Source organism: Nicotiana tabacum, chromosome 2 (genome assembly GCF_000715075.1).
Source record: "Nicotiana tabacum cultivar K326 chromosome 2, ASM71507v2, whole genome shotgun sequence".
NCBI classification, from domain to species: domain Eukaryota; kingdom Viridiplantae; phylum Streptophyta; class Magnoliopsida; order Solanales; family Solanaceae; genus Nicotiana; species Nicotiana tabacum.
This window is the reverse complement of record NC_134081.1, coordinates 61,573,523-61,580,981: the sequence shown is the minus strand read 5'-3', so window position 1 is coordinate 61,580,981 and position 7,459 is coordinate 61,573,523.

The following is a 7,459-nucleotide window of genomic DNA, read 5'->3' as shown; positions in this document are numbered from 1 at the left end:
ATATTATTTTATGGACTTTTGACACATCTTAGACCTAAGTATGCCAAGGAAGAGGTGGAGAAGCAAAAGCTCAAAGATTTCATCATTCAATCAAGACAAGGGGTTGGATTATTTTATGTTTTCCTTTAACTTAAACATTGTTATGATGAATTACTCCATATCCATGGAGTAGTTCTCGTTAAGGTTTGATGGATTTGGTGTATTGATACTTATTTGTGGATAATTAACTCTAGTTTTATGTATTGAGTCGTTTTGGATGTTTTAACCGTTGCATCTATTTTTACTTGTTAATGTAATCGAGAGAGGCATAACTTGTGATATTGTTGCATTATATTTTGTTAGTTGAAGTCATTAATTCTTCTTAGTAATCGGAAGAGGCTAGTTGAATTGTTGATTAAACTTAGTTAGGAGGATAATCGAGAGAGGTTCTCCTAAAGATCAATCCAGTACGAATTCTTGCATATCTTTACATGCTTAAAATTGATTCATCTTGTGAGGTTGAGACTTAATCGAGAGAGAAGTTTCTACTAATCAATTAAACTAATAATCAAGCAAATTCGAGAGACTCACTTGAACATTAAAAGTGAATTATCTAAAGTTAAATCCCAAATATTTGTCTTGCACCTATCCTATCAACCCTATCTTCTCCCAATTGATAACTTCCTTTGCTTAATACGTGCGTTGATTGTCATTAGACAATAGTATAGATTCTTAGTTAAATTTAGTTTTAATCACATAAGCCTAAATTGTTGATCATCTTGAATAGCAATCTAGCTACAAACTACGACAATATTATTTAACTTCAATCTATGTGGATACGATATTTTAATTTACTATATTCGATTAGCGAGCATATTTTAGTGTGTGTTTTGCGCTCGTCAATGATCCCTTGACCTATGATTAATTTAATTTGATGACTAATAAACTTAATCAACTGTGTTAGAAATCATGCTGGAATATACATGATATTTCAAAAAGGATTTAACGTTTTATTTTGAGATCCATTGCATACCTAACTTGATCATGGTATCACGAACCTATATCTATACTTGTTATTGTCATGTAACTTGAGCTTCTATACTCATTATAAGAGATGGTGATTGGAGCCTTCGGGCTATGTTTGGCACGATGAGTATTTCCGTACGATTGATATGATATTGGCATGATGAGTATTTTCGTGCGATTTGAAATGAGATTGGTTTGTTGGTTATTACCGTGCAAAAAGGAAGGAAGTTGGATTTCTGTTATAATTACTCATTCATTAAGCACTTACATGCCCTTTACTTTGGTTCTATTAATGTTTGTTATTTTGTATGGTACCTTTAGTTTTAATTTCTGTTGTAGTTACCTCGGCGTTTTTCCTTTGACCCGTTACTATTATAGCTATGTCGTTACCTTGTATGTTACTGTTACACCTACGCTTTTATTTGATTTACTTCTGCTACATGTCCTCTTCGAATTCATGTCTGGTACTTATTATTAGCCCATACCTGTTTCATGCCTCTAATCATCACGTGATTTACTGGTTAAATGCCTTAACTTACAACATGTATTTACTCACTATATGCTTTCACTTACTACATGTCTTCACGTACTATATGCTTTTACTTATCGTATACTTTCACTTATTAAATGCCTTTACTTGCTACATGATTCTACTTGCTACATGATTTCATATACTGAATGCCTTCATTTGATCTCTGTTCTTACTTGATAAACATCTTTACTCGTTTCATATTTTACTCTCCTTTGCTTAATCGGACTGGGTGACTTTTAGATTGGTTGTGTGTTATGCTTTGTGGAAGCCTTGTCATTTTATACGGTAGACTAGCTTTTGATATTGGACTGCTCTCTTACTCTGTTTGAGTTGTATTACCTAGTTAAATACCGCTTCTTCGTTTACTTAGTGTTACGTTGTGAACTTTTTTCACGTTTGTTTGTTGTTACAGTTTCATATGATATTATTGATATTGGGATCGGGTTACATACTGCAATAGTATTTATTGATATTGGGATCGAGTTGCACGCCGCAACAGAGTTAATTGAGATTGGGATCAGATTGCACTCTGCAACGATATTTGTTGGTGATGTTTGGTTATGATACTTGTGCGTATTTCATGATTATTGTTCCCTTCATAGGAATGGTTATGAGGTTATGTATTGTGTGCCATGTCTGTTAACTTGCTCCATAGATCTTCAGTTGATACTCCTACCATTATTCGATATATCTCTTCCCTTATTTTTCCTGCTTATTATCTGCACAGGTACATATTAAGTGAGTATCTTTAATTAAAATCTCGCCACTACTTCACCGAGGTTAGTCAAGATACTTATGGAGTATATGTGATTGATTGTACTCATACTACACTTATGCATTTTGCGTGTAGATCTTGGAGCTGTGTAGCTGTGGAAGACAGAGCCTTGCACTGAAGACGTTCCAGCGTTCCAGACTCAAGCTACCTCTTATTCATGGTAGTTTAGAACTTAAACTCTTTTTATGTAAATTTCAAATAGATATTATACTTATTCTTCATTTCGTGTTCGTAATCCAAATCATAGTGGCTCATGACTTGTACTACCAGTTCTTGGGAGGCTGTATAGAATTCATTCATTTTGTTTCTTGTTATTAATAATCTATCATTTGAGTTACCTTGTTCTATGTTTGGCTTACCTAGAATTAAGGTTAGGAGCCATCACGACTAGGTAATTTTTGGGTCGCGATGATATTAGACATTTCATACATTTTATAAGTATCACTTTCAAACCTAAATTGAATTGCCAGTTACCCCAGCTCTAAAATCGCCTACAGCTTTCCCGATCTTCCACCTTGTTTGGGTTTAGCATACATCTCTCTCCGCCTCTTCTCATTGTATTGCAAACCGAAGGCACCCATGGTAGGTCATGGGTGGTGTTCTCTGGTTATAGTAGAAAGTTATGGAGATTCAAATAGTCATGTATTTTTTTTCAGTTTTCATGTTATTTTGTATTATACTTTATATATATGTATATACATGCTTCTCACTCTATGGAAATATAGTTTCTCTTGATACTTGGTGTTCTTGCAAATTCTGCTGCCACTCTCACATGGTGATTTATGTTGTTTCATTGGTTCTGATCGATGAGTCTTACTGATATTTTATTTCCTTTTCTTCTTTCTCCTTGCTTTTTAAGTTTAAATCTGCATTTACAATTTTGATTTAAATGACAGAGCTTGTAGTAAAATAAACGAGGCTATTTGTTTGGCCTAATTATCTAATAGTAAGATACGATTCTGTTTTAAGAGGTATTTTTTGCCTAATTATCTTGTTGATAATTTTCTTTGGGTGAGAAGTTCAAAGTACTGTGAAACTTTTATCCATTAATGTTTCTACTAAAAACACAATTTTACCGTCTCCAAGATTAATTGTTACTACTACAATTCTTTTAGGGATTGATACCATATAGTCGGTGAAAACTTAGCCATTCACTTCTAAGTATCTGTTTCCATAGGTCTTAGGTGTCCCATTTAATTTATAGCAAAAGTGAGACAATTTGTTAATTATATTTAAACTCCATTGTGCTTTTACCTTTTTATCTTCTTGTTTTGGTTGTTAAATAAGTAAGCTTTGTTATGGTGATAAGTGATTCTTACTTATTGAGTTAGCATTTATTCAGTTTGATGTTCTTTATTTGCACAGTTATTTTTAGCTCATTGTTATCATTGAGTTCTTATTATTTTGGATTTTTTTAATCAGGTAAAGTCATATAGCAGCCAGAAGATGCAAAAGAATTACAGAAAATGAGTTAGCTCTTGTATTAGATCACATTTCTCCTAGCAAAAACTTAAGGATCATAGAAAATTAAAAAAAAATAGAATTATTTTTGTCATTCAGTTACACCAAGCAAAAAGGTTTGTCAAACATTTGGCTCTTAAAAGCAATCCTAAATCCTAATGGTCCAAATGATACCGACAAGTATCATTAGTCATATGCTTCTAATGAATTTATCAATTCTTCGTCTTCTCCAAGCGTCAAAAGCCTCTTTGAGATTACAGAGCATCACCAAACCACTCCAAATAAGGCACAAGAATATATTGCATGCACTACTAGCGGACAATGCAAAAGTAGGTGGTTTACACTTTAAGAGTTAATTCCTCGAATGATCACTCAAGTAGTCATTTTTTTTAATTTCATCCCCAAAAGGTTACTCAATCATTTGAAGAATAAGTGAAGAGTTTCTATAGACAAGTGACATTTCGGGGACAAAATAAAGAAAAGCACCTTTGTTACACAATTTCAATTAGTTGGATGATTCTTTGAAAAATCAACTCCAACTTTTAATTTCTGCAAAGCATAGTAAGCATCTATTACATAATGCATATCCTCTTCTATTCAAATTCTTGTTTATTCTGCTTGCTCTTACTTTCCTATTAATAAATCACGATCCGAAATTCCCACCGCGAGGCCGTGATGGCGCCTAAGGTCCACTTGCTAGGTAAGCCAACATAAGTACACAACTAGTCATTTTAAAACCAATTTGAAAACAGTTTAGTGATACATAAAGCTGTAGAGTTTCAAACCAGATATAATTAACTCCAAACGCTAACTAATCAATCCTGAAATCTAAATGAAAATACAACTGTTTGAAATAAAATAAACAGTAGGACAAGATAAGGAATGGGACTCCAGGGATGTGATCGCCGTGCAGCTATACCTCAAGTCTTTGTGAAAGAAAGTTATTCCGAGCGAGCTCCCGCTAGCTGCTACTGGGACCAACACCAGAATCTGCACAAGAAGTGCAGAAGTGTAGCATGAGTACAACCGACCCCATGTACTCTGTAAGTACCGAGCCTAACCTCGACAAAGTAGTAACGAGGCTACAAGGCACCTACTATAAACATGTGCGAATATGAATGAAATAATAGCAGTACTAGAGGAAAAAAAGAAATTAACATAAAATAGGAAATGAAAACACATAACAGAGGGCCCATAATATCACTTATGCTCAACTACTCAATTCAACGCGGATACAATAACAACAGTTAAACACAGTAAAATTTGTCTTCTCAGTTGCGGAGCGTAACCCGATTCACAATTATATATAAATAACAAATCTTTTCCGTTGCGGTGCGCAACCCGATCAACAAAATATATATAATTACCATTGCGGCGTGCACTCTGATCCACAAATATATATATGAATACTATTGCAATATGTAACCTGATCCCAAACAGTAATACGAGTATCCGTTAAGGTATGCAACCCAATCCCACGCAATAATACCAATAACCATTGCGACGTGCAACCCGATCCCACACAATAATAATATAAATGAACATCTACAACCAACTACGACGTAATTCAAATAAAATGCAAGAAAAGAATTACATAGTTAAAGACATAATGCGGGTAAAAGTAGTTATCTAATAACACACAAGGTAAAAAGGCAAGTAATGGCAGTCAATAAATAAAGACACAGATATATAAAAATAATTAGCAATTAAGGCATGTAACAGACAAATGCATGAATTTAACAAGTAAAGACAAGTAACAATTAAAGCATTTAACAATTAATAACATGGATTAAATGAAGGCATGAAATAATTAAAAATAATAAATAAATATCCCAACCCGCATGCTTAATCTGTGACTACTTATATACACTCGTCACCTTGTATATTCACCGTCCCCCACACATAAATCAATTAGCAAATAATCCAATCAAGTCCTACGTCCCTCAAGTCAAGGTTAACCACGACAATTACCTCTTTCCGAAATCAAATCAACACTCAACTATAGTCTTTACTATAGAATTAACCTCCAAACCAATCAAATCTAGCCAAATATAGTCCAAATATTTCAAAATAAGCTTTAGAAGCTACTCATGAGTGAAAAAGATACAATTTTTAAAGAAATTGAAAAAATTCAACAAAAGTCAACCCCGAGCTTGTTTGGTCAAAACCTGAGATTCGGACCAAAACCTGATTACCCATTCACCTCAGAGCCCGGTTATATAATCTTTTTCAAAATCCGACCTCAATTTGAGGTCTAAATCTCAATTTTATAAAATCTCTAATTTCTACCAAAAAAATTCATAGATTAAGGTTAAAAATCAATGGGTGATTATGGAAATGCATCGAAACTAGTTAAAATCTACTAACCAATGGAGTTGGGATGAAAATCTCCTCAAAATCCCCTCTAGTCCGAGTTTTGAATGCAATAATCTTGACTTTCAGCTTTTAAAATAGCTGGGTGTCAGGTGTTCTTTGCATTCGCGAAGCACCTGATGTGTTCGCGAAGAGCACTGACCAATTGGCCATCACGTTCTCGAAGTCCTTCACGCATTCGCTAAGGCAACCCCAGCAAAGACTCCGTGTTTGGGACCCGTTGGTCGCGTTCGCGAAGAAGGACCATCCTGCTACCGCCCAGTCAACTAAAACTACGCGTTAGCGGAAGGCCATTCACGTTCGCGAAGGGAAATTCCTCCATGCCCTCACATTCGTGATACACCCTCGCATTCGCGTAGTGTACCAGCCCAACCCCAATTTATTCCCTTCGCGATAGCGAAGCACTGGACAACAGAAGCCAAAAACCAGCAATTCCACAAGTCTAAAAAGGGTCCGAAACTAATCCGAAACTCACTCGAGCCCCTCGGGCTCCAAATCGAACATGCACACAAGTATAATAACATCATATAAACTTGCTCGCTACCTAAAGTCATCAAAATAACATCAAATAGCGAGAATTGATCATCAAAACTAAAGATTTCAATTTGAAAACTCGTTTTTCACAATCTTTCACATAATGCGCCGAAACGCGCTTCGGTCATCCTGGACCCCAACCAAACGTGCGTACAAGTATATAAACACCATACAAACCTACCAGGATCATCAAAATACCGATCCAAAATTGTTTACCAAGAATGTTGACCGTGGTCAACTCAAGTCCCATTTTAGGCTAAAAAATTATATTTTCTTCAAAATTTTACATAAAAACTTTTCGAAAAATGACACGAACCACGAACGTAATTCAAAAAACATAAAATGAATCTAATAAAGGTCTCATAGCATGGAAATAAGGGCTAATACTCAAAACGAACTATCGGGTTATTACATTCTCCACCTCTAAAAGAAACGTTCGTCCTCGAATGGACATAGAAAAGTACTTGGACTGGTTAAAAGGTGTGGTTATATACTCTGCATGACAGACTTGGACTCCCACATAGCCTCCTAATCAGGTGACCTCTTCATTGCACCTTCACAGAAGGAAAATTCTTGGACCTCAACTTTCGAATCTGCCGGTCTAGAATAGCCACCGGCTCCTCCTCATAGGCCAAATTCTCTTCAAGATGAACCACGCTATAGTCCAAAATATGTGACCTATCCTCATGGTACTTCCAAAGCATGAAAACATGGAATACTGGATGTACCCCTATTAGGCTAGGAGGCAAAGCAAGCCTGTAAGCAACCTCCCAAACTCT